Below are 13,169 nucleotides of genomic sequence, written 5' to 3' on the forward strand. Positions count from 1 at the left end.
CACTCCATTGCCCACTGTCTTTTTTTTTTTAATATTTTATTTATTTTTGATAGAGACAGAGCACAAGTGGGGGAGGGGCAGAGAGAGAAGGAGACACAGAATCCGAAGCAGGCTCCAGGCTCCGAGCTGTCAGCACAGAGCCTGATGCAGGGCTTGAACTCACGAATTGCGAGATCATGACCTGAGCTGAAGTCAGATGCTCGACAAACTGAGCCACCCAGGTGCCCCATTGGCCACTGTCTTGAAATAATTACTGTAAGAACAAAAAACAAACAAAAAAAAACAGACAGAAGAAAAGAATTTTACCTTGTTAATACACCAATTCATCAAAACATGAGCCTGAAATGGAAATTAGATGATTTTCATTTTGGAAATTAGAAGTGGGACCAAGAATAGGTAAATTATAATGGAAGTGTGAAAGAGAGAATATGAAAAGTTGGCTACATGGGGTGCTGCCCAATCAGGAAAGATAAGGGTGAAAAATTAGCAGAAGGGAGGAGCTTGTTCCCTGAGAGGCCACAATTGGAGACAGGGTGAAGAGAAGGTTGGCTGAGTACTTTCCACATGCTGACATTGTTCGGTGCCTTAAGGACAGGAGGAAGTGAAACACAGAATTGGATGCCAGTGCCTTCTGAGAAAGCTGACTTATGGTGATTTCTGATGAGGAAGGTAATCATGTTTAATAAATAGGCACAAATATTTCTGTTCTGTCACATCCCCAGTCTTCTCTCCTAATAACAGTTTACATCTCTACAAGCAAAAATCAGTTAGCTTCAAGGTTTATAAAATTCACAAAAACACAAATGTAAAAGTAAATGTTACTTTGCTGATTTGGAATGGATTCTGGCAAGAATCCCCAGATAAACATACAAATACATTCTTTGTTCACTTCCATGAACAGCCTTTTTATGGCATTTGAGACCTAGTCTAAATCAGTTACCGTAAGAATTAGTGTTTCTGATAGGTGTTGGCCTTGTAAAACTGGAAAAAAAAGGATTCATATTTTCTATAACATATGAATGCACAAGTGATTCATTCTTTGGCTCAGGATGGAAACTTTTTTTTTCTTCATTCTTGATTCATCTTTCTGCATTAGTTTCACAGATTTTTCTCAATAAGATATAGACACTGGATAGACTTCATTCACAAGGAAACACCAAGATAAATGGAGTAACTGAGATCCAGCAATTTGAAACTTGTAAATATTTATGAGAAAATTATATCCGTCTTTGTGAAGATTTCTGTTTGAAACTTGGATGTAACTATTTTGTGCTCTAGATTCTCTTTAAACTGTGGATTCTAGTGTTAGTATTGCAAAGCTACATGGCAAGATCACTATGAAAATTTTGTATAAAATAGCTACATTGAATCTTGAATAAAAGGACAATCCTGCTTCTTTACTCATATAACCGTTCTCCCAACTAGCCTAGAGCATCACATTTTGGAATTAGTAACCCAAGTTATAGACAAGCTAGATAATTTGTGGGACCCAGTGTGATATGAAAATATGGTTAAAAAATTATTAAGAATTAAAAAAAGAGGGATGCCTGGATGGCTCAGTCAATTAAGTGTCTGACTCTTGATTTCAGCTCAGGTCATGATCCCAGGGTCTTGGGATTGAGCCCTGCATTGGGCTCCATGTTATGTGTGAAGCCTGCTTGGGATTCTCTCTCTCTCTCTCTCTCTCTCTCTCTCTCTCTCTCTCTCTCTCTGTGTCTCTCCCTTTGCCACTCTCCCCAGCTCATGTGTATGTTCTCAAATTAAAAAAAAAAATTTTTTTTTTTTAAGGATTGAAAAAAAAGAATTCAAGATGGCAATCCAGCAATCACACTACTGGGTATTTATTCAAAGAATACGAAAACACTGATTCAAAGGGATCCATACATTCCTATGTTTATAGCAGCATTATTTACAATAGCCAAGATATGGAAGCAGCCCAAGTGTCCATTGACTGATGAATGGATAAAGAAGATGTGGTACACACACACACACACACACACACACACACACACACACACAGGAGTACTATTCAGCCATAAAAAGAATGAAATCATGCCATTTGGCAATGACATGGATGGAGCTAGAGAGTGTAACCCTAAGTGAAATAAGTCAGTTAGAAAAAGACAAATACCATACGATTTCACTCATATGTGGAATTTAAGAAACAAAACAAATGAGCAAAGGAAAAAGAGAGAGAGAGAGAAAGAGAGACAAACCAAGAAATAGACTCTTAACTATATAGAGAATAAACTGATTGTTACCAGAAGGGAGGGGGTTGGAGGGATGGGTGAAATAGGTGATGGAGATTAAGGCATGCACTTGTTGTGATGAGCACCAGGTATTGTATGGAATTGTTGAATCCTGTATTGTACACCTGAAACTAACATAACCCTGTATGTTAACTAACTGGAATTAAAACTTAAAAACCAAAAAGAATTTTAAAATGGCAACTGCAGAGCATTAGGCCCGGCATGGGGCTCTTTTTTTTTTTTTTTTTTTTCAGAGAGAGAGAAAGGGAGAGGCAGGGCTAGAGAGAGGGAAAGAGAGAATCCTAAGCAGGCTTCACGTCCAGCACAGAGCCCAGCATGAAGCTTGATCTCACAACCATGAGATCATGACCTGAGCCAAAATCAAGAGTGGGATGCTTAACCAACTGAGCCACCCAGGCACCCCTGGAGTTCTTCTAAGTGTGGACTACATAGGCCTCAGTGACTACATAGGCCTTGAGCCCAAGAAGCCCTGAACCTACCTTTTCCTGTCTGAAGCACAGGTAAGAATAACACTTTCAATTAAGCATGCTATTACCTATAACAACTGAGGGAGGGAAATCAAGTTATTCATGTAATTGTGATCTTCAAATAAGAGGAAATAAAAATTTAAAATAATTTTCTAGTGTCAGAGGGTTTCTCCTGACAAGTCTTCTAATGTAAGCTTGGAATTTTATTCAAGAGCTTCAAAATGACTTTCGGGTATTACTCCCAAATATTTACTTGTCCATGAAAATATTTTAATGCTTCTCCTCTAGTCTGGTGTTTCCTAGTCCTGGCGGATCATAAATACTTTGGGGCCATTAAAAAAACACAGATTCCTGGGCCCACTGTGGACCTAGGTTGTCAGTGAGAAAGTATATAGGAAATCAATCATCAATCCATTTTTGGCCTACTTATCTTGTCTTAAGTCAAGGCTTAGGCTCTGCGACTCAACAAAAATTAGGGGAGTTTGTTAATTTCAGCTACTGGGTTGATCCAGCCATTTCCAAATAGAATGCTGTGGGACAGTGGTCAGGAGGACTGGGGTACAAAAGTGTCAGGGAGACAGGAGACATTATGAGAAAAAGAATGTAAATATCTATCATCTTAAAAATTTGTATTGTATATTTTTATCTTAAAAATAACGGTGTAAGCTAGAAAGCCATCATAAGTATACTTAAATCAGCAAACTTTTAAAATGTTAGATTATTTTAAATATGGTACTTTATGGTATTTTTTTATAGGTTTTCAAGATTTTTTAGTTGTGGTAAAATACACATAACACAAAATTTACCATCATAACCATTTTTAAGTCTACAGTGCAGTAGGGTTAAGTATATTCACATTGTTGTACAACCAATCTCCAGAACTTTTCACCTTGAAAAACTGAAACTCTTTACCCATTAAAAACATCTCATTTCCCCCTCCTCAGCCCTTGGCAACTTTCATTCTACTTTCTGTCTCAATGAATTTGATTACTCTAGATACCTTGTACAAGTGGAATCATGGAATATTTGTCTTTTTGCCACTGGCTTATTTAACCTAGCACAGTGTTCTCGTAGTTCATCCATGTCATAGCATGTGTCAGAATTGCCTTCCTTTTTAAGGCTGAATAATATTCCATCCTATGTACATGTTACATTTTATTTATCTGTGCATCCATTGATGGATACTTGGGTTGCCAGTCTCTGCTTCATAATCCCAAAAGATCTTATTACCAAGACATTCCTTCAAAACGAATGGAGTGTTCTCCCCAAAAAAGAATTCTACTGAATATAATTTCTCCGTTGTTACAATAGCAAATTTGTGTTTTGGCTGCCACATTTAAAAAAAAAGCAAGTCAAGCCAATGTGAGGTAAAGCATCACTATTGTTTGGTAAAGGTGACATCATTTATGTGAGAGTTTCAGGGTCCTCATTGATAAATGCCATCTAAATGGTGATCCTGTCTTTGCAGCTCATTTGCACATGGTAGCCTGGAATCAGAAGAATTAATAGAAGGGTTAGCAAAGAAGGACTTCATTTTGAAGACCATTTTTCTTTCCAATGTGACTTCATGGAAAAATGAAGTTTATCAAGTTCATGTAAATTCAGCTGGAATCTTTATATACATGTGGTTGAGTTAAGGAAATCCAAGCACTTTCCATAAACATCCTGAATATACTGTGTTATGGGGCTTCTGGCCTTCCAGTCAGTTCCCTTGCTTCCCTTTCCTTCCACCTCATCCTCCTTGATCAGAAATATATACAGCTTCAGTCCCATATGAGGCTGTTTGCTTTGTGTAAAGGAAATAAATAAGAGAAGGTGTGACTCATTGGGGGATAGAAGGATAAGGAAGAAAGAGTGAGGAAGTCTCAGATCAGAGATCCACAAAAATTATGTGAAAGACTTAAGGTAAGTGAACAGACACCTCTTAACGTTTGAATTGACAAATGGGACCAAAGAGAGACTGTTGAAGAAAGCTGGCAGAACTTTAAAGCATAAAATGGGAAGTCATAGGACAGATAATCAGCTTCTTCTATTTCTTGAGCGGAGCCAGTTTGGACATAGATCTGCTCCTGTAAGTCTACAAACCAATATGGAAAAGTTGATTTAAAAAATACTTTAAATGCAGAAACTCCCAGACCTCTCTCCCCTACTCAGCTCCCAGAATCTGATAGCTCTCCAGGGCTTATCCTCCAGGTAGGAGATTGTAAGGTTCTTCTTGGGGAAATTTCTGGCCAGTCCAAAGGGAAATATTCAGAAATGCTAAAAGGGGATATAGGATGGGGAGGAAGAGTCAGCAACTAATCTATCCATATTGCCCTGGTCCTAGAGTGAAGATCAAAATGAATAAGCCTCATTCTTGAACAGTTTTTAGTCTCCCATTCTTAATTGGGGGTGTTAACAAGCAAAATAGACAAAAGGCCTGTTCTCTATGAGCTACTTCCTTTCTAATGAGAGGGAGCAGCAAATAAATGGATAAAATATAGTATTCTAGAGAGCAATAAACTCTTTGGTAAAACTTGGGTCGTGGTGGTGATGAAATGCCATTTTGGGAGGGTATTGCAATCGCAGATTAAGTTTGGCTTAGGGAGGGAAATCACACACATCTGTTCAGTCTGCCATCTTCACCCGGAAGCTCCACATCTAAACCACTTTCATTTTCTGAAACGAACTTGCCTGTGCGGGCCTTCAGCCCTTCCTGTATTCAGTTCCCTTGATCTGGAACACTGGACTCCTCATTCCACCTGCGTGCTGCCTTGTCAGAATGAGGTTTGGGGTTGTGCTTCAAATTAACTGGGTTAGTCTCACTTACTTATTTTTATTTGCATAATCTATGCAAGGAGGAAAAAGCTTCAGATATTTTCCTTACGCCAAGAAAACCAACAGCCTTTTTACTGGTTGAGTTCATTGTAACAGCATCAGTGAGGTCTTAACTGGTTAATTATGGCAAGGTTTGTGAACTAGTTTAACCTCCTGTGACAAACAGTTTGCAACCTCCAGTGAAGAAACACAATTCTCTGCAACATTGTAACATAGAATGCAGTTCCGCAGGACAGACACACGCCGTTTCCAGGTTACGAATCAATAGCTCACCTACAAAAACATACCTCTCAGTATTGCAGGAACACTCTTTGCCCTTCTTAGTACACAAAGAGAAACTTAACTTTACCATCACAAGATAAAGAATCGTTATGGATTTAAGTTTTATGGGAACAGGTGTGTAAACATTCTCTAACCTTCTGTATGTTCTCAAACAGAGGGTAGTGACTAACCCAGGGCCGTGTGAAGTTACAAGCACTTCTGTCACAATGCAAAGTTTCTCGTTAAACACCACTGAAATGCCTAACGTCTCAACTCTGATTTAAAAAAAAAAAATTTTTTTAACGTTGTATTTATTCTTGACAGAGAGACAGACAGCATGAAGTGGGGAGGAGCAGAGCAAGAGAGGGAGACATAGAAGCTGAAGCAGGCTCCGGGCTCTGAGCTGTCAGCACAGAGCCCAACGCAGGGCTCAAACTCACAAACTGAGATCATGACCTGAGCCGAAGTCGGATGCCCAACCGACTGAGCCACCCAGGTGCCCCTCAACTCTGATTTTAAATGAGGGTGAGCCTCCAACAATTTGGAAATTACAATAATTTTATTTCACGCTTTATACCTCAGCTGGTTCATCACTCCTCCAGGAAGCCTTCCCTGATCCCCTGAGAAGGGAATTGCAGCCTGCACGCCCTCGTCACATACTTACCACATTGTGATTATCTTTGCCTATTTCCTAATTTTGAATATCTCAGTAGACTGGGCACTTTTGAGAGCAGGAATTAAGTTTATCTTTTTCTCAGTTCCATCCCCAGGGCCCAATACAGAGGCCAGCCTTTGGCAGGTGCAAAATGAACATCTGCTGAGCAAATGATTAAAAATATAAATGAGGGGCACCTGGGTGACTCAGTCAGTTGAGTGTCTGACTTAGGCTCAGGGCATGATATTGAGGTTCGTGAGTTTGAGCCCCGCATCAGGCTTGGGCTAGCTGCTGTTAGCCTGTCAGCACAGAGCCTGCTTCGGATTTTCTGTCTCCCTCTCTCTGCCCCTCCCCCACTTGTGCTCTTCCAAAAATAAGTAAATATTAAAATATATAGATATGAACAAAAAATGAAATATCATAATAGGGAATTAAGTAGTTTACATACCTTAAGTCTCAGCAATTGTTTTATTATTTGTTAAGATGTTCATTTGGATTTAAAATAACATTTAAAATGCTATTAAAAAGTTAAATGTTGGGGCCCCTGGGTGGCTCAGTCAGTTGAGCATCCAACTTCGGCTCAGGTCATGATCTCATGTTTCATGGGTTCGAGCCCTTCTTTGGGCTCTCTTGCCATCAGCACAGAGCCTGCCTCAGACAATAATCTCTCTCTCTCTCTCTCAAAAATAAATAAACATAAAAAAAGTTAAACATTGAACTCTGCTCCAATGTCACCTTCTCAGTGATGCCTTCTTGCAACATCCTTTCTGAGATTGTACCTGAGTCACTTGCCCTCTTTACCCTCCTGCTTTTCACGGTGCTCATAGAATCATCTGACACTATACATCACCTGTCTTCCTGTTCTATAGGAGCTCTGTGACAATAGGGACCTCAGTTTACTATACTGTATCCTCAGTGCCTAGAACAATACATCGCAGATGGTAGCAGTAAATGAATAATCCTCTTTAAAACAAATATGTCATTAAAGGCTAGTGTTAGTGGAGAGTAATTGTTGGAGTAAGGATGGAGTTAATTAGCAATTTTTTTAGAGGCGCCTGGGTGGCTCAGTTGGTTAAGCATCTGACTCTTGATTTCGGCTCAGGTCATGATCTCATGGTGAATGAGCTCGAGCCCTACATTGGGCTCCCTTCTGACAGTGCAGAGCCTGCTTGGGATTCTCTCTCCCTCTATCTCTGCCCCTCCACTGCTCACTCTCTATCTCTCTCTCTCAAAATAAATAAATAAACATTTTAAAAAAAGCTATCAAAAAACAAAAAAACCCCACAATTTAAAAAAAGTGAGAACACTGGATGTTATCTGAGGTCCTATGTTTTGTTTTGTTTTAATGTTTATTCATTTTTGAGAGACAGAACACGAGCAGGGAAGGGGCAGGAGAAAGGGAGACATAGCACCCAAAGCAGGCTCCAGCCTCTGAGCTGTCAGCATAGAGTCCGACGTGGGGTTCAAACCCACGAACCATGGGATCATGACCTGAGCCAAAGTTGGACACTCAACTGACTGAGCCACCCAGGCGCCCCTGAAGTCCTGTACTTTTAAACTTATTTGACCATAACCCATAGTAGGGATGCATTTGACATAGTGACTTGGCACGTTACATGAAGTAATACTTACCTTTATGACATGTGATTCTCTTGGTTTTTTTTTTCTCTTCCCTTCCATTCTATTTCATTAAAGAAAAAAAAATCCAGTCTGACCCACGTAACTGATTTCCTAACCCACTCACAGTTTGAAAAACATTAAATTTTTACCTATTAAATACTTGACCTGTGAAAATAAAATAATTACTGTCTTCACTGTGGCACTATAAGTATGTCCTGAACGTTCTATGATAGCTCTGTTGATTGCTGAAAATAGATCAAGAATTAGTTCCAGCCCAGTAAGCTTATTTTACTTTTTTAGATCTGCTGGACACAACTTTTTCTAAATAATTTTATTTATTCAGTGTTGTTCACAAGATAATTTGATGTTATCTAAATAAAATTTCTTTTTTAAAAAAAAATTTAAAAAAATGTTTTATTTATTTTTGAGACAGAGAAAGAGCATGAGCAGGGGAGGGGCAGAAAAAGAGGGAGACACAGAATCCGAAGCAGGCTCCAGGCTCTGAGCTGTCAGCACAGAGCCTGACGTGGGGCTCAAATTCACAAACCATGAGATCATGATCTGAGCTGAAGTCGGACGCTTATCTGACTGAGACAGCCAGGCGCCCCATTTTTAAAAAATTTTTTTATAAATAAAATTTCTTAATGTCCCAACATATTAATTAAAATCACTTTTTGGGGCACATTTAGAGGGAGGAGGAAAGGAAATTTAAAAGTCATTATATTTGAAGTATCAAGCGTAGATGAAAAATGTCTTTGGCAATGAATGGTTATAATAAATTTGTAGGGCATATAGTTTCTTAGATATCTTCACATTTTCTTCATTTTATGATTAGATGGGGCCTTAGGTGGAAGAAAATTTTTGACTCTGAGTTTTGATATGAAATTATGTAATAATAAATTCTTTAGCAGTGAAAAAATTTGCATCGTGGTAACCTTCATTGTGTTAATGTTCATTATCACTCAGAAGGAAAGGGTCCAGGCAGAAAGCATTTGCAACAATACACAGAAGAGGAAATACAAATGACTAACATATGGAAAAGTGTTCAACCTCACGGGAAATAAAAGACAAATTAAAACAATAGTGAAAAACAACCTATCAGGAGAGCAAATATTTTTTTAAAATTTATAATTATTCATTTTTTAAAATGAGATTTCTAAAGAGTTAGAGTATAAGGAAGTGGCCATTCATACCTTTTAAGTAGGAATGAAAATTGCTACAACTTTTAGAAAATAATTTTGGGATGTAGCCTTAAAAATGTTTATTAAGGTAATTCTACTTCTATGAACCTATCCTAAGGTTCATCTGAAATTTGGAAAATGTTTTTTTTTCATAAAGGTAGTAGTCATAGTATTACTTATAATAGCAAAAAATTAGAAATGAGGTTTAAGCTAAAGATAAATGAACTATAACCTTTGTTAATATTTTAGCATTTATCTGTCCATATGTTTTTTTTTCTCTGCTTGTATACACATATATTTTTGATGTTGTTCTTTCAATATGGGTTAATTCTAGCAAGTTTTTTAGTTACCTATATATTGCCAACATCTTTCATGCTAATACACAGTTCTACCACATTATGTTTAAGAGCTGCATATATTCTGCATGACCATACTGACATATATTTAACCAAATGGTCTATTTTTTATATCTATAAGCCACTGTTTTTCAAACTGCAGTTCACAATTCTTAGTAGGCCATGAAGTAAATTGAGGGGGTGATGACTAGCAGTCTTAGGTATTATACTTTCAGTATTATACCTTTATAATATGTTTTGTTAAATAGTTGATAGGACAATTCCTTCCTTAACCATATTCTCCTGTTTTTCTAAATCATATTGGTTATTCTCATAAGTGTAGACTAAAAAGTTGAGGTTTAAAGTTATTTTGGGGACACCTGGGTGGCTCAGTCGGTTAAACATCCAGATCTTGATTTCAGCTCAGGTCATGATCTTGCAGCTCATGAGTTTGAGCCCCATATGGGCTCTGTGCTAATGGTGCAGAGCCTGCTTGGGATTCTCTCTCTCTGTCACCCCCCTCCCCCAAACAAACAAACAAACAAACAAACAAACTTTAAAAAAAAAGTTATTTTGAATAAGTCTAAGAAAAATACCATGCAAAATTTCACATTTCTAAATTAATTTGGAATTGATGCCTTTATAATAATGAATCTTCTCATCTGTAAGTGAACTGTGTCTCTTCATTTATTTATTTTCTTTTATGTGTATGAGTAAAATTGTAGAGGATTCTTCATATAAGCCCTCATATTTCTTGTTAAGTTTATTCATTGGTGTTTAATATTTAATTTTGCTATTGCAAAAATATTTTCATTATTTTTTTCCAACCAAACACAGCCATCTGCAGGAAAGATACCAGTTTGTTTATACACTTACTCTGTAACTGAGCATACTGACTTCTAAAAATATTTTCCCACTCAAGTTGTGGAAGCGGAATGAAAATGGAAGCTCCAACATGTAATTGAAAATGTGCCCTTCCTTCAATCACATTTTATTGGAGTCATTTTCACCTGGTTAAAATAAGTGGCTGGCCCGTGAAAACAAAAATAAGAGTGTAAGGACATCTGTACCACTGAATCTCTTTCTTGAAAGAGCAGAGTGAACTTCCAAGTAAACATGATCGAATAACGCATAACAGGACCCACCTGCAGTTGTCTCATCTGTCCCTTTGTCAGCAGCTGCACATCCTGAAGCCACTTTCTCCCTGAGCAGGAAGAACATAGAGGACCCAGCGGAGGGCTAAGCCCCGTGCCTGCATTTTGACCCTGGTTGCTACCTACATATACATACCTGTGTACATATCCTATTGAGTTCTCCTATTATCCTCATTTTACAAACGAGAAGACTAAGCCCAGAGAGGTTCAATACTTCATTCACTCATTCCATTAATAAGTGTTGAGCACTTACTATGCACTGGGACCTCTTCCATGGCTGTGAACGACAGGAAGCCCTCACCCTCATGGAAGTTACATTTTAATGGAGCAGCCGTGCCTAAACAAAAATGTACCTTGTCCAAGGTCATACACCTGACTTGTAAATCTGGCTGCAGAGCCCGTGGGCTTGACCACTACCTAACATCACAGGGAGAGAAGAGAACATGGGCCCAGAGAAGGTCATCGCCTGAAAAAAAACCTTTGAGCTGGCATGGCATGACTTGGGTGAGCTGACCACAGCCCAGGCTACGAGCTCATTGTACAGGTCCTACCCAGAGAAGGAATATCTATCTCCCAGAGACAGTTGATTTTTTTTTTTTTTCTTTAAAACGTTTTTTAATGTTTATTTATTTATTTATTTATTTTGAGAGAAAGAAAGAGAGGGAGGGAGAGGAAGAGAGTGGGGACAGGGAGAGGCAGAGAGAGAGGGAGACACAAAATCTGAAGCAGGATCCAGGCTCTGAATTGTTAGCACAGAGCCTAACGTGGGGCTCTAACTCGTGAACCCTGAGATCATGACCTGAGCCGAAGTCAGAGGCTTAAGCGACTGAGCCGCTCATCGATTTTTTTTTTTTTAACCATGCTTTGGATACCATTTTATATGTTCACCTTTCTTGACCTCTGTAGCCCACCTACCCACTCAGAGTTCTTGCCTTCACAACTTTGCTAGCTCAAATGCCAAACTAAAGGTATTAACAACTGATAAAAGCTAAGTTATTTTAGGAGCACCTGGGTGGCTCAGTCGGGTAAGCATCTGACTTGGCCTCAGGTCATGATCTCTTAGCACAGAGCCTGCTTCAGATCCTCTGGCTCTCCCTCTCTCTCTCTGCCCCTCTCTGCTCATTTTCTCTCTCTCTCTCTCAAAATAAATAAATAAACTTTAAAAAAAAAGCTAACTTATTTTAGCAGAGCCCAATAATGAGGCTGATGTTGCATTTTCACATACTAGTAGACCAGTGTACAGAGGGATAGTTGAGTGGAATTAGGCAAAAACTTTCATTATCATTCATAATTACCCTTAAAAATAGGGCAGTTGGGTCACCTGGATGGCTCAGTTGGTTAAGCGTCCGGCTTCAGCTCAGGTCATGATCTCACAGTTTGTGGGTTTGAGCCCTGTGTCGGGCTCTTTGTTGACAGCTCAGAGCCTGGATCTGCTTCGGATTCTGTGCCTCCCTCTCTTTCTGCCCCTCCCCTGCATGCATTCTGTCTCTTTCTCAAAAATAAATAAAACATTAAAAAAAAAATAGGGCAGTTGGCTAGAGGGCTCTCACCTGAAGCCACATAGATTGACTTTTATTATTATTTTAACAGAGATTAACTTTTATGTAATAAAATTCTATTTTATTCCATTTACCAGCCTGTTACTCCTTCATTAATGAAACTAACGCTCTTCTTGCCTTACATAGATATTTGATAAATATACATATTTTCCAAATATCCGGTTAATCTTCATTTACTACTTTCAGGATTTGTCTAGACTTTAATTAAAAAAAATTTTTTTTCAATGTTTATTTTTGAGAGAGAGGCAGAACGGAGTGTGAGTGGGGGAGGGGCAGAGAGAAAGAGGGAGACACAATCTGAAGTAGGCTCCAGGCTCTGAGCTGTCAGCACAGAACCAGACACAGGGCTCGAACTCACGAACTGTGAGATCATGACCCGAGCCAAAGTCAGATGCTTAACTGACTGAGCCATACAGGCATCCTTAGACTTTAATTTTTTATAAAAATATTTATATTGTTTAAATCCTTTGAAATCTTTGGAGTTAAGTAGGCTCTTCTGTTAATCCAGGGTTTATTGAAGAGCCCTAGAAAGTTTATGACGGGTTTAAGTCGCTTTTTTCCAACACTGTTAATAATTTCAATACAGGAAAAAAATATATTCTCTGCTGTTAATTTAGCTTGATGTCAGAGATTGTTAGTCCCTTTGAAGTAAGTGTCAAATTCTCAGCTGTAATTCAAACATCATTGTGAGTTTCACTGTTGCTTTTGGATCTGTGAAAGATAGACAGGAAAGAGGAACCCCCCCGGACATCCTGGACCTTTCTGTTAGCACTGCACAGAAGCGTGGTTCATCCCTCCGAATCCTCTGTAATTAGGTGGTTCACACAAATCTGGTGAGCACGCTTGCGAT

This window comes from Leopardus geoffroyi, chromosome B4 (genome assembly GCF_018350155.1).
Source record: "Leopardus geoffroyi isolate Oge1 chromosome B4, O.geoffroyi_Oge1_pat1.0, whole genome shotgun sequence".
In the NCBI taxonomy this organism is placed as follows: Eukaryota; Metazoa; Chordata; class Mammalia; order Carnivora; family Felidae; genus Leopardus; species Leopardus geoffroyi.